This window comes from Bos mutus, chromosome 20 (assembly GCF_027580195.1).
Source record: "Bos mutus isolate GX-2022 chromosome 20, NWIPB_WYAK_1.1, whole genome shotgun sequence".
In the NCBI taxonomy this organism is placed as follows: domain Eukaryota; kingdom Metazoa; phylum Chordata; class Mammalia; order Artiodactyla; family Bovidae; genus Bos; species Bos mutus.
Window position 1 is genome coordinate 55,829,159 of NC_091636.1, and position 23,938 is coordinate 55,853,096.

The following is a 23,938-nucleotide window of genomic DNA, read 5'->3' on the forward strand; positions in this document are numbered from 1 at the left end:
ACGGACAGAAAAACTCATGTCCATCTCTACAGCACTGTGCACACTGGATCTTCCAAGAGATTCTGGAGCATTTCTAGGGCACAATGCTTCACTGCTCTGCTCACTCCACAGCCCCCAAAGTAGTCTAAAACCAACTGGCTTTCTTTTCAAACTCCTACCCTCCATCTGCAGGCTCCAAACCCTGCAACATTTGTTTATTTTAGGAGAGAAACAAAGATACGACACAAAAATTTAGTCTTCTGGGCGAAATTATTTTAACGCATGCCATAAATTCTTTAGCATCTGAAGGAAACCACACGCCTATAATAAGAAGAAAGCGGAGAAGACGGCATGTAGCAAAAGCAGCAGCAGGCAGGAAGCACAAGTGGTGCTATCGAGAAGGCGGAACTGGTTCTCTGCTGGAGAGAACACAGGATCAGGCTGGATTGTCAAAACCTGGTATCAGGGACTTCCCTGGTGGTCCAGTGGTTAAGGCTCCCCCTTCCAAGGCTCAGGGTGTGGGTTCCATCCCTGGTTGGGGAACTAAGATCCCACATGCCTCAAGGGTCAAAAACCCAAAACATAAAAAAACAGAAGTAATATTGTTAACAAATTCAATAAAGACTTTAAAAAAAACCCCAAAACTGGTATCAGAGTCAAAGAAAGCAAGGAATTTTTTTTAAGCTGAAGATAGTAAGAGTTTGACTCAATTAGACCAAAAGGAGGGTTGATAGGAATGGAGCTTTAGCGGGAAATAACCTGGGTTTCCACTTGGCCACTGACCAGCTCATGGGACCTCGACTAAGCTACTGACATTTCTAAGGTCCTCTGAGTTCCAAAAGAAGTGTTTTAGTGATGAGCTTACAATCCTTCTGTTAGGATGATGCAAGAATTTACAAAAGACTGAGGTTGCATTGATAATTAGGAGAGTATTTAAACGCAGCCACCAACTTTGCGTAAATGAACCCGTAAATGAACCCTCCGTGGAGGTAGAGTGAAAATGGGGTCACGAGTTTAGGACTTGGTTTATTTCTAATTAGGCAACTACAGAGCTGGAAGAGGGCTGACTAGTGTCTCTGATTAGTATATCAAAAGTAGAATTACAGGTAAGGCATTTGAGTGATTATTTCCACCTGTGAAGTGCAACGAGGCCATTTTTCTATGGTCCTTCAAAAGCAGCCTTTATCATCATCGTCATCCCAGAAAGAGAGATGACTTATAGACATCAGCCTATATTCACACAACAGGAAGCATTTCTAATCTAGAGGCCACTAAATGCATTTATGGATTAAATATTTATTAGACAGTGTATCTCTTCTAAGATAATTTTTCAGAGAAGAACCTAGCACAACTCTCTCTAAATGAATATTGAAGAGGTTAATGTGTTACAATATATTACCCATTTTATCCCAAGTGTCCATATTACATGAGATAAAATAGCCAAGGCTTACGGGAAAAAGTAGCATTGGCCAGCAGAATAGGACTATTAGACATGGATCCAAATTCTATTAATTTCTGTTAGCCCTAGGATCTTATGTACATTATTTAATCCTTTTTTTTTTTTTTTTTTTGGTTATTTATTCACAGGCAAAATGCCTCTTACAATTTGTTTGAGAGGATAAATTTCAATTACAGCATAAGACACATAATAGTCAATAGATGTCCAATTTCATCCCTTAACTTCATCTATGATACACTTACCATACCCAAAACCGCTTTCCCACAGTGGATACCTGACAGATAAATTAATTTCCCTCCTGATTCCATAAGATTCAAAATCTTGTTTAAAGAAACTATTAGAAAAATAATTTAACCAAAATGAAAAATGACTTTACCTTCACTCAACAGCAAAGTCCAGTGTCCAGAAGGCCAAAGATGAATCACTTAGGCAGATCCCTGAATTAAATGCCTGAAAAGTCAAAGTGATTCCAGGATGAACCATCTCAAATATCTGGAAGGCCAAAGAACTTCCTTTTTTTTTTTTTTTTTTTTTGTCACAGTGACTAAGGTTGCCAGGGGGGATAATTATTTCCAGAGATTTTGTCAACAGGTAACAATACCTTCACATCTCTGAGTAAGACAAGCTTTGGTTTTACTTCTGGTGTGGGTGGTGGGGATGTGGAACAGTGTCCTCAGTATTTTAAATATCTAAATTGGTTTTTACCAATCTTTGCACTAATGACTAAGACACTTCTTTCAGATGCTAATGAATACATCTTGATTCAGGACACCACAAAGCCAAGTCTTTTCAGGTTATGAATGAATTGTGTCTACACCTAAGGTCATCCAGTGGAGTCCAGATCAAAACAGAGAGCCTTTCTCTGAAAATCTCCACTGGAGTGGGTTGCCATTTCCTTCTCCAGGGGATGTTCCTGACCCAGGGTCAAACCTGGGTCTTCTGCAGTACAGGCGTCTGTAAGTATGGTAAAGTACTTAAGTCACCAGGGGCTTTAAGTTTCAAAGACTTTCACAGTATTGTTTTTCATTGTAATACTAATCAATATGGGGCTGGGGACCCACTCTGGACTTTTAAAACTAGCACAGTGTCTTGGCAACAAGTTCAAGGTATCAGAGCTATATCTGGAGGCTTTTCTAAACCAGCTTTCTATGTTCTACCAACTCCTGTCCAAGGTACCCCCACCAGACTTTCTTGCAATAATAACCTTCGAAATAAGAATATAAACAGCTATAGATACAGAGGATGAAGTAAAGAAAGCTGGTCTGCTCACCTCTCTACAGTGAGTGTGTATTATAAAGGTACACAGAATGTGGGAGGCATTCCCCTGATTACTTAATCTTTACAGAAACTCTATATTGTAATCTTCATTTTACAGATGAGAATTGAAGCACAGAGAAGTTAAACAATTCGACAAAGGTCACACAGCTAGTAAATGGCTGAAACGAAATTCTTAAGTCATTCAAAATGATTAAGAAAATAAATCAATCCAAAAACAAGTTTAGAAAGCCTCTTAAGTGATAAGAAGGAAATGTGGAAATACTTGGCCTTCCCAACTGAACACCATTTTCTTATAATCTTGAAATGTGTCCTTATGACCTGGGTCCCTGTGGTGCTTGCAGATGGCTTCCATTTCAAAGACTCTAAAGCTTTCAGGAATTTACTCCAAGACTTCGAGGCATGCTCAATTACCACCTCCCCTCTCTGACTTCCTTGGCTAGTCAAAAAAACTCTGGCTTTCCCTGTTTTTGTTCAAAAACATCTACTGCTTTTGGAAAGCCTGATTTTTAATGTTCCTTAAACCCTTAGGGTGCAGAAGAAGAAAAATATACTATGAGACTCGGCTTCCACGTCATCCCATTTCTGAGTTCCAGAACAAAGAAGAGAATGTCGTTTAATCACTTTGCTTCCTAGGCTTGTGTGTTTTCAAAATTACAATTTAACTATCCACTGGTAAGATCTAGATGATTATCATTTACTTCTGATAAGATTTACTGGACATTTTTTTCTTACGTGACACTTACCTAGATGTCTGTCTTGATAGCAGGGGAGGGGATGGATTTAACAAAAATCTTTGGGCAGGTTGGGAACTTCTGTGGTTTTAAGACCACCCCTGTATTTTCTCAAAAGAACTGAAATGCCATCTCTTGAGTTATGTAGGCAGCTGTGGGAAATTCAGTGAGGGTGGCCATTCTGGCATCATTCAGTCTACTTGGGATCAAACTCTCATACGGTGTTTCATAGAATTTCAAATATGTATCTCCATGAGGTTTGAAATATCCTATTTCTGACTGAATATACTGAAACCCTCAAGTCTTAATCAGCATGGAACAAAAACACAGCTCAGTATACAGAAATTAGTTACTGATGTCATTCGCACTGATGGCTACGTTGAAAATGCAGACTGAGAGGGCGAGGGGCCCGAGGAGCCGGCCACTGTACTTACGCCCTTTTCAGACATGTGCGATCCTTTTTATAGCCTAAAATTAGGAATTATTACTCCAGTTTTACAATTGGATAAAATGAAATTCAGAGCGGTTTGAAGCAATTTGGTCAAAGTGGCCCAGCCAGTGCCTAGAGATTTTTCAAACTGACTCTCCTTTCGACTACACCCTAGGAAACCCCCCTATCAAGAATATTTTCTCTCTAAAAAACATTCTGGCTATTCACAGCCTGGGTTATTTCCTGATACTAATCCACCAGACTTAAGCTGCAAAGTAAAGTTCCCAATGCATTGTATTACCCAAAGTCTTAAGAGTCAGAATAAATGGAAAGGATTCAATGCGTTAAGAAAACTTGATAAAACAACAGATTCTGCTCCCATCCCCCCACCCACCTCCAGAACTTCAACTCATATACAAGCTCAGTTTTACCTCCACAGTACCTGGCTTCCAGTTTACCAACTAAAATAATCTTCAAGATGTTAATCTTTTGATAGAGGATATAAATAAAGTAGTAGGTTAAAACTACATATTAGAAAGATAAAGACCTAAGCAATTCAGAACATCTCTTTCAACAGAATCAGACACCAAAGGAAATAAATTGCTTTTGATGAACAATAGTGAGCAGGCCTCTTTTTAAATATTTTCAAAACAAAATTTTACAAACAATAACAAAAATAAGGCAGAGCAACTTTATAAATCTTCTGTTTACTATAAGCATTTGTTTATTACAGCTTTTAAAATGCTTTCATGTGAATGTTTAAGAACCTAAATGAACATGCTAAGATGCTCAATGCAACCCATTTATTTCAGGGGTACACTGGTAAAAATTGGAAATGAGCATCTTAGTAGACTAGCTAGGCTCTCCTTTCTATATACATACTGAGAAAAACAGAAAACTGATTATTTTCCAAAGACCAACATGAAGCACTATAAAATGATATTCTGTACCAACTATTTTGTTTCATATCAGTAATAAAATTTATTTTGTAACATGAGTATATATATATATACAAATTGTGTGTGTGTGTGTATACATATGTATACACCTTACTTTCCTTAAAAATGGTTTTGGATTTTGGTAATTTTTTACAAAATTACAGTGGATATTACAGACATCCATTTAACAGTGACCAAATCTCCTAAGTTTTTCATATTCCCCTTATCTTGATTGCGGAATGAAAATGGTTTGAAATTGTCCTTAATATGAAAAAAATTTTAAAGACAAAAGTTAATGAGACAGAATACGTCACACCTTAGATTATAATATGGTTTGTTCTAGTAAATCCAGGAAGATTGCAACGGATGCCTCCAAAGATAAGGAGCCAGAGCCCTGTAGGACTCTTCCATTCAAATCAGATGTTCAAATTAGGGTGGTCTGTGGGGAGAAAAGGTTCTCTTCCGCCTGCATAATGAGCAAGTGCATCAGTTAAGGAGAGATACGCCAGTGGCACCACTGATAATATGGTCATTGTTGGCGCATTTTGTCAAAAGGCTCAGCTCCCTTTCTCCACCTACTAAAGCTTGCCAAAAAGCTAGCCGAGTAAAAAAAATAAGGTAACCCATCATTTATAATTCAATTTAAAAATGGTCTTGCTCAAAAACCTGAGACTCATCGAATTGGGGGCATATTGGTATATACTCGTTACTGCATGTGATCTATACTCCGACTCATCTGTTCCTCAAAAACATAACCTAAAGAAAAAAAACCTACCCCTAGCCCTCTAAACCCTAAAAAATCCACCCAATACTATGGAGGACAGTGGGTAGCAGGCGGCTACCCTCCATATTAAATAAAGGTGCTGATACATTCAACTTGATCAATATCAAGTCTTATTAACAGGAACAAAAGAGATAATTTCCATTTTCCTGCCACGTGTTGTCTTACCGGGGTGTACTGAGAATACTGAAACATAAAATTCTTTCAAGTGTAATGTACCATGGCAAAAATATAATTATTTAGCTCCTTTTTATACACAACAGTTAAGTCTCTTTTTAGTTGGTAGAACAAACTGGCCCAAAAAGAGGCCATAGTCTGCATCACTGGAAAGAAAAATCAGTCATCAACCATCAAATGTGTGTGTGTATGTCCATATATATATGGACACATATATCGATATATATGGAAAAGAAAAATTCAGAACTTAATAGACCATCTTCACCCCAGCAGCCCCATCTGCCTTCTTCCTCCCCTACCAGTGGTCTCCATCTCCATGGGGTTCTTCTTGGATTTTCCTAATGAAACAATGAGGTAGGAATCAAAAGAAAACAGCGTTAGGATCCTGACAAAGTAACCATTTTCTCATCTCTGGGTTTTGTAGGCCCTCTTGTTTGAAGAAATGCCAAATGTCTTAATTTTTCCCATAGTGACACCAGGGGCAAGAACCACTGTCATTTTTGAGACCAATGTCCCTTCATCAAACGGCCAGCAGCAAAAACCTTTCAGACAAACGGTTAACTGATGCAAATTAATAGGGCCACCATCACTGCAGTGCGATATGTTACAGGAAAAAGAACAATGAACAGCACGAAAAAGGAAAAGAGCAGTGTTCGGTTACAAAAACATTAAACCCCACAGTTTGCCCTCAGCATCAAGGCTAATCTTATTTTTCATCAACTGAAATGGCTAAGAAGGCAAAAGATGAGATAGCCTAGGAGAAGAAATACACGCACGGGGTGGGGGGAAACTGTCATCTGTATCCAAGGGTTTCACGCAACATTTAGGGCAAACGCCTTTGTTCCTGGGCTTGGGAAGGGAGTGGGTGGGTGGGTGATGGAGGGATCAGATGGGTCGGCCCGGGCCCTCCACACCCTGCTCTCCGGCGCATGCGCGAGGCCAAGACAAAGGAATAGGTAATTACAGTCCGGATTCATTCATTTTGCCCGCAGTACTGAGGTCTGTGAGCCCCGGTTGTAATCCCTGCGAGGCTGATCCACACCCCTAATGCAGGAAGACCACCTCTATGACAGTGTTTGATTTTAACCTGCCGCAGATATGCTAGTGGCCTCGCGGCAGACCGAGGCGTGGTTGTCAATCCTGTTCCAGGTACTAAAAAATGCACCCATGTGCGCTGCGTTATTTTAAGCAGGGTGAAAATTACACAGGCAAAGACTGTTCACGGAGTTCGTTTCAAGGCGGAAATGTCTCTTGAGGAAGCAGATAAGGAGCCCAGCCAAGCGTTCGATGAATATTCATGAAAAGAATGCGGTTTGTAGCCACGCATTGTGTGTGCGCTCGGATCCAAGGATTCTGCAATTTTTATTCTTTGGGGAAGGAGGGAGGAGGCGATTGGGCGAAGAAGGGGGAACAGGGGCTAGGCGTCGGGTTTCAGTGTTAGCGCTTTAGGCAAAACCTACTAAACCCCAAACCTTCGCTCCCGGCCGGGCTGGGCGGCGAAGGGCCGCGCGCTGTCAGGTTCAAGCTCACACCCTCCGGGCCAGGGCCGCCAGAGGAGGCGCCCAGCGCATTCTCCGAACTGAGTACTGGAGACAAGGAAACGCTCAGATGGAGCCCACAGGTTAATGGCAAGGCAGCTCGGCCCCGTCCGGGGCTGGGGCTCTGATGGGCTCAGTGGTGCTTCGGAAGGCACGTTGTCGTGTGAACCTCGCATTCCTCGCCCACCCCAAGCCAAGATTCAGGAGTCCCAGCGGCCAAGGAAACCCATTTGCTGAACCAAAAAGCCACCTCCTTCCTTCTGATCACACCACGTCCCCCCGTATCCCTTCTCCCCCTTACACTCCCGCCCCGCCCCACCCCCACCCTTCGTCTTCTGCCGCTGCGACCCCCGCACCCAGCGCCTTCTTCCCGGCGATGAGCCGCGCGGGTGACAGCCTCTCCCACCAGACACAAAACCGTCTCTTCGGGACTCAGTGCACCGCAAAGGCTTCACGTTCGGCAATCTCCTGCTGCACTAGCTGCTTTCCTCCCGCTACCCACCACCGACTCTGCTTAGCAGGCTCACCAGCCCCCCCATGCCCCCAGCCTCCCCACCCTCCCCACCCTGCGAGTAGCTGCAGCCACCCACCTCGGGGGGCCGCCCCCCATCTCCCCAGTTCCCCCCGGCGCGACGGAGCCCTCCCCAAGGGATCCCCACCCCCCACGACCAGCGCCGTCTAATCGGGGGCCCCGCACCACTCCCCCTCCCCACACCCCCCATCCCGGGCCGCGGCGCCGAGAGAGAACAAAGGGCCTCGGGGGGGTGGGGCGGGTGCAGAGGAGGAAAGAGAGGGGGTGGCGGTGGGGGGAGAAGGAAACGGAGGCCCCCGGGGTGACCGGCACCCCGGGTTCGCGGCGGCTGCGGGGGCCACCGGGGCGCGCCTCCTTACCGGGTCTGGGTGCCTGTGGCCGCCCCTAGGTGAACGCGGTGCCGCGGTAGGGGCCCGGGTCGCTGGGCGTCGTCCGGCCGGGTGCCTGGCCGCTGGGCGGGAGGCTCTCTCCCCGGCTCGACGGCGGGGAGCCCGGAGCGAGGAGCGAGCTGTCGCGCTGCTGCCGCCGCCGCCCTCGCCGCTGCCGCTACTGCCCTCGCCGCCGCCGCCGCAGCCTCTGCATTTCTCGCGCGCGCGCTCCCCTCCCCTTCCTGCCCTGCGCCCTCCCCCCGCGCGCCCGCCCGCCCCCCGCTCGCCCCGCCCCCCGCACGCCCCTCCCTTCCCGTCCCTCTCAGGGCCCCGCCCGCCTCCCGTCTGCTCCCCGCGGTCCCCCAGCCCCGCCCGCCCGGGTACCCCCACCTCCCTTCTCCAAAGGGCTGGTTCCCCTCCTCGCCCCCTCCCCTTCCCTCCATCCCCGGACCCCTCCTTCCTTCCTAGCCCACTCCCAATCCACCTCCCCTCCACTCCTCTCCAGTCCCTGGTCCCCCATCTCCGTCGCCTCCCCTCCCCCCGCAGCGCCGGCGATGTTTGGGGCACACACACACACACACACACTCTCTCGCTCTCCATTGCGCCCCCCTCTCTCTCTGTGTCTATTCTGTTTGGAACGGTTGGGTAAGAAGGTCTCGGGCTCTCGCTCAGACCTTGAGGGGCCGCCTCGAGGTGGTGCCTGACGCCCCCTGCCCCTTCCTACCCTTTCTCAGCATCCCATCCGAACGCTCGCGATGTCTGGCTGAAATTCTGATACCCGGGCAGGCAGTGAGGTTCGGGGGAGGGGTTGACCTGGTGGCTCCGTTCGGGCCGTGAGGACCGACGCCCGAGGGTGGACAGTGGTCTCCCAGGGCAGGCACGCCTGGGCGGCGCCCGGGTGCACCGAGTGTGCTGCGCCCCGGCAGGGTTCGGCTTTGGACCAGCGCGGCGCGGAGGTCCAGCCTGCTGGGCGCGCGGCGTCGCCCCTGCGAGGATGCTCTCAGAACTTGGGAGAAGAAGGAGGAAAGACCAGAGCCCTAGGCACGGAGCCGTCGGGTTTTTGTTTTTGTTTTTTTGATGTCTGTGCTTAACGGAGGCACCAGTTCTCAGGAAGAGCGAGTTAGCCGAGACAAGCCGCACAGTGCAAGCTCAGAAACGCACAGGTTAAAACCGTGGCCAACTGCGGGGTGTGGGGTGTCCCGGGGGGGCCTGCCACTTTATCACAGGAATACAAAATAACCACCAGGGTGGGGATATATGCTCACCTTGCTTATCTGTTGGCAAGAAGCAAATGCGAAAAGTAACGTAACACGACATCGCTTAGAACGGTATAGCTCTTTTCATTAGACAAAAGCCAATTTTACCCTCCCTGCAAAACCCTTCTGAGGCTTTGGAACTTTCATTTGCGGCATTTGGGCGCCCTCTGGTGGTATCTGGATTGCTTTCCGGCTCGCCCACATCGCAGCAAAGAAAACCAAAGTATGCTGCTCCTGCTTCTCCAGGATGGTTCTGCCCTCTTGACCTGGGCGAGGATTCGAGGATAGGAATGTATCCAAAGCCGGAATGACACAGTGTAACCATGTGTTACAAGGAGGCAGACGCCAAAGGCAAGTGCATCTGCATTCAAGTGGGAAAAGGTAAGTCCATTTCCGATTAACAAGGAAAAAACTTACCAGAATTTAATTGCTGTATTTAAATTAAGCTGGGTGACAGTGTCAGCCCCATACAAGCCTCCAAGTTTTGCAATGGAACAAGGCTCCCCAACTGTACTGATATTTACAGTTTATGCGGGTCACGCCAAATTAGACGAAGGCGTGAAAGCTGGAAATATTCACCTATGAAAGCCAAAGGGGCAAGGGAATTTTGCTCTTTTTCATTTTTTTCTTTTGTCTGCCGTTTAAATGAAATAACAATGTGTGTGTGTGCGCGCTCAGTCGCTGAGTCCTGTCCAGCTCTTTTTGACCCTTGGACTGTAGCCTACCAGGCTCCTCTGTCCACGGAATATTCCAGGCTAGAATACTGGGTTGTCATTTCCTCCTCCTAGGGGATCTTCCTGACCCAGGGATCGAACCCACATCTGCAGCTTCCGTATTCGTAGGAGAATTCTTTATCACTGAGCCAAAGAAGTAAACATGGTACAAAAACAGGGAAGAAAATTACAAATGAAAGCATTTTACTTGATTGAACATAAATGTTCAATAATTTTCTATGATCAGTATATGTCCCTCATTCCAGCACATTATTTATGAAGTTAGATGTAGGGTTTCTCAGTCTCCTGTTTTGGACAGATAATTTTCTGATGGGGGTGGGGATTGGGTGGATGTGTCCAGTGTAACGTAGGTTGTTCATCATCATTATTGACCTCTATCCATCTACTAGTTACCAGTAACACACACAGAAACACACACATGTATCACCCCCACCACCACCACTTGTGACAACCAAAATGTCTCCAGACATTGCTAAATGTCACCTGGGAGGCAAAAATCCCTCCAGGTTGAAAATTACTGGCCTATCATTTTTTTTGAACTGTTATGAGCAAGTCTTTAAGTTTTAACCCTATTCAATTAAATGAGCATTTACAATTTTATGCTCGTAACATGTACTGAATATATTTGTTAGGGTATCTGCATAGTTATTTCATTTAGCATTCAGTTTTTATCCCTGTGATCTTCCAGTCATATAAACTCATCCCCAAATAAGTAAATATATGTTCCTATTGTGTTTGCGTGGTAAGTCTTTGGATGTTATCTTATATCTTTTCCTTTTTTCAATTAAAAAAAAAAAAAAAACCCTAACAATTAATGTTTGGTACTTGCAGTGCTCCTAGCTAAATTTTCATGATGGAGAAAACAAGCCTTTCAAAGGTGTGGTTAGAATATAGATCACAGGTTACCATAGAAACGGGAGGCAAAAGCTTACATCAATGAGACTTCAGGTCTCCTCAGTTTGGTCTTCCATCAGATTTGTTTATTTAGAAGATTTTTAAAGGAATTCTTCTTTAATGAAATAATGCTGTAACTGGCTGATAGTGCTATTAATCTTAAGAATGGAAGCTTTTCCAGAATTTGTAGATATGCACCATATCGTACCCAACACGTTATATCTGTTATATCCCAATACATTATAAAATCCAATTTGCTGATGTTTTTAGTCTCATTTTTAGTTGTTCATCTAACATCTTACATTTTTAAGATGCATGCTCTTGAAAGGTTGTTTGTTTTTTTTAACCCACACTTAGGGAATTAATGACTAAGCAATTTAAAGCTCTGGAGTTCAGAAAATTGTTAACATAAACTATTATGGATGCCACTAGCTGTTTAGATTATAGACGAATTAACTTGGAAGTAGATGTTAAAGGTGCAGTTTGTGACAAATGTAATTAATTTTCAACATTATATTCATGAAAATAAAAATTGCTTTACTCTCTAAAAGGAGTGAATAATTTTTAATAAAACTAGACTTCCTGGGATGTAAAATGAATTTCACTGTCATTTTCAATTGCCTACATATTTTGCTTCAGTGAGGCATAACCTGCATTATGGAAATATTCATCAAAAAGATAAATGATTCAGCAACTACTGATTTTTACTAAAGGATTTGCTGTAGAATTGCTTGCAATGAAATGGACTCATGTCATCTAAATGGGTAGGCTTACAAAAACCTTAATATGTGTTCAGCTTTTCATATCTATTGTTATTGAGACATATAGGGTAGATTATTATGTAGACCTCATCTCACCGCCAAAGCTCACCCACAGCTCCCCTCTCAGTACCTCTCATATCACCCACCGAGGCCAAGCACCTTCCCAGTCCCCCAGCCTTTCCTCCTAAACAGTGAAAAGAGAATTACAACCCCAAATAATACCTGTGGACCAACATGAATGAAGCAGAAGCATGGTCACAGTCATGTCACCGCAGTGTTCCCCTAGCCACCTTTGCCTGACATCTTTTTGACTAGATCTTGTTCAGGGCCACTGAATTAATGCAAACCCACAGAGACTTCTATAGAGAATTTGATCAATTCAGCAGGACAGCTAAGTATTGGGCAAAGACTGAATTGCTGCAATTTGTTCACAAGATCTCTTCTATGAACTGCAAGCTAAAGGTTAGACAGGCAATATTACATATGGAAGCATATAGCTTTTCTTTCTTAAATACATTAATAATTTTTAATCGAAGGAAAATGTTGACATGTGCATATTTACTTCCTCTTTCTCCCTTTCTACCTCCCCCGCTGCAGCTTCCACTGCCGTTATTACAATCACAGCCTTCACATAGCCCAGAAAGGACTTTGTTTCAGTCAGTGGTTCTCAAGCAAGCGTTCTTCTGAGTCAAGAAGACATGTGGCAATATCTCCAGGCTTTGGGGGAAACCCATAAGGGGGGAAGTGCTACTAATAGATTAAGATCAGGCATCTTTAGATTTAACTAATGTAACTAATAGATAAAGATTAGGGTTACTGCTAAACCTCCTACAGTGCACACAGAACGGCCCCATAACAGGCAGTTGCTCATCCTTAAGTGTCAGTAACAGCAAGTGGAGAAACCCTGGTTTAACACCTGATTTTTCTGAAGAGCACGTGCTGCCTGAGGACCTGTCTCTTGCTGTGGTTCAAGGTGTCAGTAGAGGCAGCAGGTCTGGAGGTGCAAAGACTTAACAGATTTTCCTTTGAGCAGGGGCTGCATTGCGCCCTGAGCGCCTTCATCGCCACCTTTCTTGGATAGATTACAGATCTGGGCAGTGACTTTCAGAGCCACAGCAAAGATTTTTAATTCACTGTATTCCTACATGCTGAGTAAAAGGAAGAAAACAACTTACCTGGTCCCCTGTTTCACGCTCCTCTTTATGTCCTGTAAGAGGAGAGCTGGAAACCTGAGCCAACGTGTGTTTACCACGAAACAGTGGACCTGAAATGCAAGGAGCAACCTGGCCTTGGCACCACACTGGGAACATTTTTGCCCAAGATAAAAGACGGATAAAAAACAAATCTTATCCTCTACCTGAATAGTTCTCATTCCCAACTCCCTCCTCCCTTTCACAGACAGGAATTTCCCCACCTATCCTGTAAATCCCAAAGCACTTTATCTACTCACTAGCATTTTCTATGAAGCAAATACACAAAACTAGATGTAGAAAATGTCAACTACAAATTGGCACTTGCCAAGAGCATTGACAATGACTGAACAGCAAGGGCATTTGCCATTTGCCTCTGCAGAGATGGACTGCCCCGGTTGCTCAGAGGGTAAAGCGTCTGCCTGCAATGTGGGAGACCTGGGTTCGATCCTTGGGTTGGGAAGATGCCCTGGAAAAGGGAATGGCTACCCACTCCAGTATCTGAGAGATACTGAGAGGCCTAGAGAATTCCATGGACTGTATAGTTTATGGGGTCACAAAGAGTCGGATATGACTGAGCAACTTTAACTTTTGTGTTACGATCTCAGTCCTTGCATCTCCTTATAATCTAGAAAAGCACTAAATCCCTTCATGGTGACATCAGACCCTCACTACTAACAGAAAACCTTTTGTAAAATGAGTGCTTAATGGTTCTGAACTTGGCCTTCTCCAAAACCTTATATATTGACCTTCCCCCACTACCTCTTCAGAGCAGTCTCTCAGAGCTGTCTGAGGTGCTGCCTCCCGGGCTGCAGTCCTCATTTTGCCCCAAATAAAACTTCACTTGCAACTCTCAAGTTGCGCATCTTTTTTTGTTGACAAAAACAAACCTATGGTTACCAAAGGGGAAAGGTGGTGGAGGTTTAGTCACTCAGTCATGTCCAACTCTTTGCAACCCCATGGACTGTGGCCTGCTAGGCTGCTCTGTCCATTAAAATCTCCAGGCAAGAATACTGGAGTGAGGGAAGATTCCCTTCCCCGGGGGATCTTCCCCACCCAGGGATTGAACCTGGGTCTCCTGCAATTTGCAGGCAGAGTCTTTACCATGTGAGCCACCAGGGAAGCCCCAAAGGGAAAAGCGGGGGAGGATAAATTAGGAGGTTAGGATTAACAGATACCTACTACTGTTTATAAATATGACCTATATAAACAAGGACCTACTATATAGCACAGGGAACTATACTCAGTATTTTGTAATAACCTATAAGGGAAAAGACTTTGAAAAAGGATGTGTATGTGTGTGTATAACTGAATCTGCATACTGTATACTTGAAACTAACATGATACTGTAAATTGATTTTACAGTAAATCATATACTTATACATATATTTATTTACAGTAAATAAAAGAAAATACATAAAGCCAGTGATCAAAGGATGTTTGCCTCCCTAACCAGGGAGGGCTTTTTTCAAGCACTGCTTACCTGTTTCTACAGACATAGAGCAGAGGATTAGAACAGAGGGACCTTAGTCTTGGGGAAATAGTCCTTAATTCTTTGGCTGCCCTTCCTCCATAATCACCCATTAAGCTCTTCAAATAACAAGTGACTTTACAATGGCATAAAGAAAGAATGTTGTAGAACACTTTTTCATATGGTTTCCCTTTTGAGTAAAAGAGACTATAGAGGTTCCAACATTAAGTATTGTGAAGCTTAAGACCAGCCGCATTTCTTGTTACCACCTGCTTCTCTCTCAGATCAAATACCCCACTGGTATTTTTACTTTTAACTCCAATGCAAGAAATAGTGCCCCAAATAAATTGGTTTTAAGTGCAAAGTAAGTTGCCAAGCAGAAGGCAGAGAATGCACTTTTTTTTTCTTTTTTTCTTTTTTTGCTGTAAATTAGTAAAGTGATGCTGCTTTGCCTACTCTTCCAAGTGCAAATATTGTCAAATTCCAACATCTCCCCAACTCTGCTCTTTGAATAGACTCCCCAAGACTTCCAAACAGAAACCATAGCCCTCTTGCTTCTTAAGCCTAGAAATCTCCTACTCAGCAAAGTTCAACGTAATGTCAGAAAGAATGATTCCTCCCCAAACAGAAAAGCAAAATAGTAAGAAATAAGAAAGCCAAATTGCAAATGTATTCAAGCAAGAGGTGGCAAAAATGGTTGAGGATATCTAAAAACCAACCAACCACAAAAACAGCTATTGTATCAGTAGTTTTAACGGGACCCGAAAGTCATCTGTGAAAATGAGTGATGGGCCAGGAAATTGGACACACAAGGAAAGCGTGGTTCCTGTCTTAAAGCATCAGCGTTTCTGGACGACTTGGAACAAAAAAGAAAAGCAATCTCATTGTAGTAATTAAAAGACTCGTAGTAATTAAAAGACTCGTGATCAAAATCAAACACAAGGAAAGATGTCAAAAACAACTTCTTAGGTGCCTAAAGTAAGTTCCTGAACGGTGTAGCAAGTATTACTGTCCCTATATTATGCTATACGTAAATACACAGGCAAGAGCTACAGGATTTCAGCCCAAACTGTTCACTGTAGATCTCAGTGGGAGTCGGTGTCGTTTCAGAGGTGGGGCAGAAGGTTACTCGGCTTTCTAATATCATGTTCTAAAGTTCTATATTGAATGACTGTTTTTGCAGTGACCTCTCATTACTTTGGGAACACAATGTATAATTTTGTGCACTGCTCGGGAGACCTGGGCTAAGAAATCACTACTTGGAAACTGCCTTCTCATCAGCTTTCCTGGCACTCTGTATTTTAACACCACACCACTGCTTCTTGCATCTCTCTGCTTCTTCACCTTTAAATTAGTGGCTCGGTTTGGATGAAGAATGTGGCCGCAGCCTTGGCATTCTCCTTTCGGCTGCTGGCCGAGGTCCCTGGGGTGCCCTAATCCAGTCCAGTTCTAATGCAGAGAACTGCCTCCCACTCCCAGATTCTGAGATGGGGATTTCATTAATAGGAGGAACAAGATTTTAGTCTATAGTTAGTTCCTGCCACTCCATCCATGTAGTAACTTAGTTTTTGTATTTGCATGATCAAAACAGAGCTCTGTTTTCTTTACAATGTTGTTTGTTATGTCTTCCTCAGTGTATCAGTGAATTCTAGTACACAGCATTGTTGCTGAATCAAAATCACCTGAGCATTTCATCTTCTACTGAAGACTAGTTATCTCCTTTCTGCTAATAATGCTGCAGTGACAGTTTTGAACACATGGTTCTCATCTTTTAAAGTATTTCCTCGATTTCAGTTTCTAGAAAGAGGACCCATAAATTGACACTATGCTGATTTCTATGGTTTTGTCCTCCAATAAGATTAAACAAATTTGCTGCAACCAGAAGAACCTAAGAGAACCTACCTCTCCAGAGCTCCAATGCCAAAACATTTTATAATGGTTTTAAGGTGCATATTAATTACAGACAAGACTAGACTGTTTTCCCAGTGTTGATTCATTGCTTGGATTTCATTTGATGCCACAGCCTCAGTCTCTTGTGAGAAGGTTAATATCAATTCTTTGGATAAAAGTCTGCTATTAGTAATTGTTCATCCTCTTAATCTTTTTTTTTTCAATGGGAAAATTGATTACATTTTTACAGAGCTGGTCTCTTTGACATCTGTTGAAACCCACCAGAATATGGCTGGGAGAGATTGTCCGTCTCAGTGATTGAGTTGACAAGCTTGGCTTTTAGGTGATAAATGGTATCAAATCCTAACTTTGCCTTCACTTCCCAGCCTTACGATCTTTCTTGTCTTTTAGTCTTAGTCTTTTCTTCCAGAAGATGGGAAAATTACCAATTTCATTGGACTGTTCTGAAAATTATATGAGAAAATGAATGTAAAACTCTTAGCCAGTTCATAAAACATACTCAGAAAATGTATTCTAAGGAAGCTAATTTTGTAGCCCCACCAATATGACCTTTGAGGACGGGATAAAATAACAAAACTTAAGCAATGAATCAGGGAAGACAGGAGGGTTCAGAAAACCATAACGGAAGGCCTGAAGTATGTTGCTATGTTTGCACAAAGAATTTAGCTCTAAGTTTCTTGGAAGCCAAGAGAGAAAAAAATCAAAATATCATGGACTGTTAATTTTTCTGATAAGGGAAAACATTTCAAGTGTGTCAGAAGGAACAACTCTTCCTAGCAATCAGCTTTAAGAAGAATGTATCTCTATATCCCTTTCTGTAAAAGATACTAAATTTCTTAAAGGAAAAATTTTCATTAATGACTTTTACTGGAGATATAGCAGTTTTCTCATGAGACCATTTATTGTATCAATATGCAAATGCAGAAACCATATTAGTATAATTCTGCGAAAACATTTTTATAAAAAAGGAAAAATAATGAGGTCCAGACCAGCAACTGTGGCTGGAGCACATAGACAGATTCTCCATGTGGGTGGAGGGCACGGGAAGGGAGCAGGGAGAGTCTCCTGGCACTGGGCACAGTGTCCACTGTGGGAGCAAGGTCGGTTCAAAACATGTGTCTACTCCAGTCCCCACGCCCTGGTGCTGCCTCTCCCTTTCAGTCTTAGGCAGAAGTTTTCAACCTGGGAATCCAGGCTCCTAGGGAACCAAGGGGTGGCCATCCGGGAACTCTTCACCCCTCCCCTTTGGCTCAGTTCAGTTCAGTCACTCAGTCATGTCCCACTATTTGTGACCCCATGGACTGCAGCACGCCAGGCTTCCCTGTCCCTTACCAACTCCTAGAGCTCGCTCAAACTCATGTCCATTGAGTCAGTGATGCCATCCAACTATCTCATCCTCTGTCATCTCCTTCTCCTCCTGCCTTCAATCTTTCCCAGCATCAGGGTCTTTTCCAGTGAGTCAGTTCTTCGCATCAGGTGGCCAAATTATGGGAGTTTCAGCTTCAGCATCACTCCTTCCAGTGAACACTCAGGACTGATCTTTAGAATGGACTGGTTTGATCTCCTTGCAGTCCAAGGGACTCTCAAGAGTCTTCTCCAACACCACAGTTCAAAAGCATCAATTCTTCAGCACTCAGCTTTCTTTATGGTCCAACTCTCACATCCATACATGCTGCTAAGTCACTTCAGTCGTGTCCGACTCTGTGCAACCCCATAGACGGCAGCCCACCAGGCTCCCCCGTCCCTGGGATTCTCCAGGCAAGAACATTGCCTGGAGAAAAGGGTTGCCATTTCCTTCTCCAATGCATGAAAGTGAAAAGTGAAAGTTAAGTCGCTCAGTGTATCCGACCCTTAGCGACCCCATGCACTGCAGCCTACCAGGCTCCTCTGTCCATAGGATTTTCCAGGCAAGAGTACTGGAGTGGGGTGCCATTGCCTTCTCCACACCCATACATAACTACTGGAAAAACCATAGCTTTGACTAGACGGACCTTTGTTGGCAAAGCAATGTCTCTGCTTTTTAATATGCTGTCTAGGTTGGTCATAGCTTTTCGTCCAAGGAACAAACATCTTTTAATTTCATGGCTGCAGTCACCATCTGCAGTGATTTTGGAGCCCAAGAAAATAAAGTCTGTCACTGTTTCCACTGTTTCCTCATCTATTTGCATGAAGTGATGGGACCAGATGCCTTGATCTTAGTTTTTTAAATGTTGAGTTTTAAGCCAGCTTTTTCACTCTCTTTCACTTTCATCAAGAGGCTCTTTAGATCCTCTTCACTTTCTGCCATAAGGGTGTGTCATGTGCATATCCGAGGTTATTGATATTTCTCCCTGCAATCTTGATTCCAGCTTGTGCTTCATCCAGCCCAGCATTTCACATGATGTACTCTGCATATATGTTAAATAAGCAGGGTATACAGCCTTGAGGTACTCCTTTCCCAATTTGAAACCAGTCCATTGTCCCATGTCCAGTTCTAACTGTCACTTCTTGACCTCCTTTCTCAGGAGGCAGGTAGGTGGTCTGGTATTCCCATCTCGAAGAATTTTCCAGTTTGTTGTGATCCACACAGTCAAAGGCTTTGACATAGTCAATAAAGCAGAAGTAGATGCTTTTCTGGACTTCTCTTGCTTTTTCTATGATCCAACAGATGTTGGCAATTTAATCTCTGGTTCCTCTGCCTTTTCTAAATCCAGCTTGAACATCTGGAAGTTCTCAGTTCACGTACTATTGAAGCCTAGCTTGGAGAATGTTGAGCATTGCTTTGTTAGCATGTACAATGAGTGCGGTTGTGTGGTAGTTTGAATATTCTTTGGCATTGCCTTTCTTTGGGATTGGAATGAAAGCTGACCTTTTCCAGTCCTGTGGCCATTGCTGAGTTTTCCAAATTTGCTGACGTATAGGGTGCAGTGGTTTCACAGCATCATCTTTTAGGATTTGAAATAGCTCAGCTGGAATTCCATCTCCTGCACTTTGGCTGCTTCTTACTAAATGCCAGATATTTTGGAGTAAAGGTGGCTCAGATGGTAAAGAGTCCGCCTGCAACACAGGAGACCCGGGTTCTATCCCTGGGTTGGGAAGATTCTCTGGAGAAGGAAATGGCAACCCACTCCAGTATTCTTGCCTGAGAAATCCCCCGGACAGAGGAGCCTGCCAGGCTATAGCCCAGGGGGTCACAAAGAGCTGGACACAACTGAGCAACTAACACACTTTCAGACTTAAGTAAAAGCTGAGGTGCAAAAATCAACTTCTCAAGTATGGTATTGACTGAAAAATAATAAGAAAACATTTGTATTTTAAGGTTTTCTTTTTCTTCTTTTAGATTTAAGACCTGGCTTGTGTTTTGGCCAGGGAGGGCTCCTCAGGTCTGCCTGAAGGGCTGCTGGGGGAGTCTGGCGATGGACACCCTTCCAGTGGGGCTCGCTGCAGGCCCTAGCAGAGTGCAGAGATGGGGGAGCGGGACAGAGCCCTGAGGGCTGAGAAAAACAGGGTTGGCCTAAAGTACATGTGTAACTACTACTAGAAAATACCACCCACTGCAGAAATGTGTATGCTATATGATGTTTCCCAGAGTTATTAACTGATCATCTCAAAGGGGTGGATACTTTTTTAAAGGTAAATTAAAAACTGAAGTTAAACCTAGAATCCCTGTCTTCAAAAATATACAATCTAGGGAATTCCCTGGTGGTCCCAGAGGTTAAGACTCCATGCTTCCACTGCAGGGACTCAATCCCTGCTCAGGGATTAAGATCTGCTACATGGTGTGGCCAGAAAAACTAAGCAAGTAAATTAAAAGGCATATTAAAACTACTTTAAATATTAAATGTTTTTAAAAAATAATCTAATGGAGAAGCTTATAAGGCCCTCTTCCTCCTCCTCCTACTACTGCTAAGTCACTTCAGTCGTGTCCGACTCTGTGTGACCCCATAGACGGCAGCCCACCAGGCTCCCCCGTCCCTAGGATTCTCCAGGCAAAAACAGTGGAGTGGGTTGCCATTTCCTTCTCCAATGCGTGAAAGTGAAAAGTGAAAGTGAAGTTGCTCAGTTGTGTCCGACTCTTAGCGACCCCATGGACTGCAGCCTACCAGGCTCCTCCGTCCATGGGAGTTTCCAGGCAAGAGTACTGGAGTGGGGTGCCATTGCCTTCTCTGAAGGCCCTCCTAGAAAGGGCCAAAATAGTAAATATTTTAGGTTTTGCAAGCCAGGAGAGGTCTGTCTGCCACTGGGACTCTGCCATATCAAAAGAAAGCAGCCACACAGACCATAAAGACAAATGGACACGGCTGTGGCCCAATAAAACTTTATTTACAAAAACGCATTGACAGGTCAGCTTTGACACAAGATTAGCAGTTTGTCCAACCCTGGTATACATCATTAATAATTTCCTCCCACTAAAATCACCAATCACTATCTTTTCTTTACACTGAGATAAACTCTACCCATTCTTTTAAGTCTCCATGTCCATTCAGGTGTTTTTTTATCCACTCGAAACGTTTATGAGTGACTGAGTGACCTATGAAGTGATGAAAATTTGCATTTAATCCTGATCTTCATTAAAAGGGGCTTACACTCCCTTCTGGGGTTCATTTTTATCTTAATCTCATTAACTTCACATTTATTATTCCCATAAGGGAAATAAAGCTTGAAATATTCATCAGTCTAGCCTGGGATTATCTCCTTGTAAAGAAGCAAAATGGAAAAAAAACCAAATGAAGCCAGCCAACTAGAAGAAAAGATAACACATCTAGGGAAATAAAATAACAGACATAATAAATACCAGACAGTGCAGGACATTTTTCTGAAAGGAAGATTTTTACTATACAATAAAATGCTTTTCTTTCAAGATATAGGATATCAGATGAATTCTAGTTAAATAAATAGATGTAGATCCCTTTCAATTCATCTTAGATTTATTCCTGGAGATTGTAGTTTATAATTTTGAGTCTGAATTGAAACCTTACTCTATCATTAAATGTTGAGAACTGCTCAAAAGTTTAAATCTAGTTCAAATTTAAAATGCAGTTGAAATGACAATGTTTTGGAAATCTGTCTTTTCAAATCACTTCACATTTAGAGCTGAAGGAAGCCATGTAACCCAGGAATGCCCAGCCAACACCATCTTCCACATCCGGTTGGGCACTGCTAATCAATCAATATCAATCAACCACAGTATCCTTTTACTGGGCAAAAAATTCTTTGTTATACTATACCCAAGATGCCACCGTCAATTAGATCTTACCGCAAGGCTGATATATAATTGTCATCTCCAACATATTCCATCCCCTCACTTTACAAATTGGGAAGCCATAGATTAAAGCATCTTTCCAAATGCTAAGCATAATTCTTATCAACTTGGTGCTTTTTCTAGGGCTTCCCTGGTGGCTCAGACAGTAAAGAATCTGCCTGAACTGCTGGAGACCCAGGTTCGATCCCTGGGTTGGGAAGATCCCCTGGAGAAGGGAATGGCAACCCACTGCAATATTCTTGCCTGAAGAATTCCATGGACAAAGGATCCTGGTGGGCTACAGTCCATGGGGTCATACAGAGTTGAACATGACTGAGCAACTAACATTTTCACTTTCTAATGCCTTTTCTAGAAGCAGCAGCAGGGCTGGGTGGGAGTTGCCATTCTTGCAATATGATTTCATGTGTAAACTAAACATTTACCAAGCACCTACTAAATGCCAGGAACTCTGCCAGAGTGCTGAGAATTTAGTAATAAAAGAGGCCGGCGAGGTCCTTGTAGGCACAAAGCCTACAAACAAAACCTTGAGAAGTTTTATTGTGATGGGAAGCAGAGAAATGCAGCATTAGCTAGAGAGAATTTGGAACAAAGGAAAGTTGTTTGTTTTTTTTTTTTTAATGACAGCTATTGGAGCATGTGTATGTGTTGAAGGGAATGTACAAAGACTGATAATGTAGATGAATGAGGGGTTAATTATAGTTGCTAAGTCCTTGGGAGGGCAAGAGGTATTTGGATTTGGAGAATAAAAAGGGGATGAGCTGACATCTATAGAAAGAGGTTATTTTGCTTAAACATAGCAGGAAGAATGGTAAAGAACATGGGGTCACATTTCCCAATTTAAACTTACAAAAGTCTTTTCGCTTTCAAACTTAAGTTACAGGAAGGTGGAGATTCTTGTCCATTTCATTCACTGTCATAAGCCTAGGGTGTAGGACATTGTTTAGTACACATTATGCGTGTGCTCAGTCACTCGGTCTTGTCCCTGACTCTTTGGACTGTAGCTTGCCATGTTCCTCTGTCCATGGAAACTTTCCAGGCCAAGAATCCTTGAGTGGGTCACCATTTCCTCCTCCAGGGGATCTTCCTCACCCAGGGATCAAACCTGAGTCTCTTGCATCTCCTACATTGGCAGGCAGATTCTTTGCCACTGCGCCATCTGGCATTGTTGTTGTTCAGTTGCTAAGTCATGTCCAACTCTTTGCAACCCAATGGGCTGCAATATGCCAAGTTCCTCTGTCCTTCACTATCTCCTGGAGTTTTCTCAAATTCATGTCCATTGACTCAGTGATACTATCTATACTATACTATTTCATTCTTTAATACCCTCTTCTCCTTTGGCTTTCAGTCCTTCCCAGCATCAGGGTCTTTTCCAGTGAGTCAGCTCTGCGCATCAGGTGGCCAAAGTACTGGAGCTTCAGCTTCAGCATCAGTCCTTCCAATGAATATTTAGGACTGATTTCCTTTAAGATTGACTGGTTTGATCTCCTTTCTGTCCAAGAGACTCTCAAGAGTCTTCTCCAGCACCACAGTTTAAAAGCATCAATTCTTGGGCTCTCAGCCTTCTTTATGGTCCAACTCTCACATCCATACATGACTACTAGAAAAACCACAGCTTTGACTAGACGGGTATTTGTCAGCAAAGTGATGTCTCTGCTTTTTAATATGCTGTCTGGATTTGTCATTGCTTCCCTTTCAAGGAGCAGTTATCTTTTAATATCATAGCTTCAGTCACTGTTCACAGTGATTTTGGAGACCAAGGAAATAAAATTTGTCACTGCTTCTACTTTTTCCTCTTCTATTTGCCATGAAGCCACCTAGCATTAGGAGGTCAAAAAATACTAATTCAAGGAAAAGTACTACAGAACACTTGTTTTACCAAATCTGATTTTCCAAATGACCACAAGATGGCAGGCTTATACCGAGAAAACACTGTCGACTGGTTGGCTTGTTTCCATAATGTGACAAATGTTAAACCCAGGGAAGTGGTGGCTTTTTAATGAATATTTGAGTAAACTGGAAAACAGTTTCCAGTAGTGAGATGTGTATGAACTTGTCTTCACAAGTACTTACTTGTCAGACAAGACTTTATGTAACCATTAGAAAGGAAATAAAATGCAAAGATTAACTAGGTACCCAGGAGTTTAAGATACACTTCTGGTGATGGGAAACTATTTCCTCTTAAGATTATATCCCCTTGAAACAATAAAGCTTAACTGACCCAGCTATTCCTCACATTTGGCAAATTTAGAGTCACGTGGTAAATGTAAA

General features: G+C 43.3%; 1 protein-coding gene across 4 annotated transcripts in view; it reads right to left on the reverse strand.

The window, feature by feature from the left end:
* BASP1 (brain abundant membrane attached signal protein 1) overlaps positions 1–23,938 on the reverse strand; it is an 89,502-nt gene that overhangs the window by 46,928 nt on the left and 18,636 nt on the right. The window contains exons 1-2 of one of the 4 annotated variants that reach the window (XM_070357691.1): positions 8,203–8,442; positions 1,815–1,888 (exon numbers count right to left, since the gene is read on the reverse strand). The exons of 1 other annotated variant lie outside the window; for it this stretch is intronic. The gene's annotated coding sequence lies outside the window, so the exon portion shown is untranslated. Of the gene's footprint in view, positions 1–1,814; positions 1,889–8,202; positions 8,443–8,935; positions 8,956–23,938 lie in introns of those variants that run through there. 2 more of the 4 variants (XM_070357692.1, XM_070357690.1) reach the window with 2 other exon arrangements.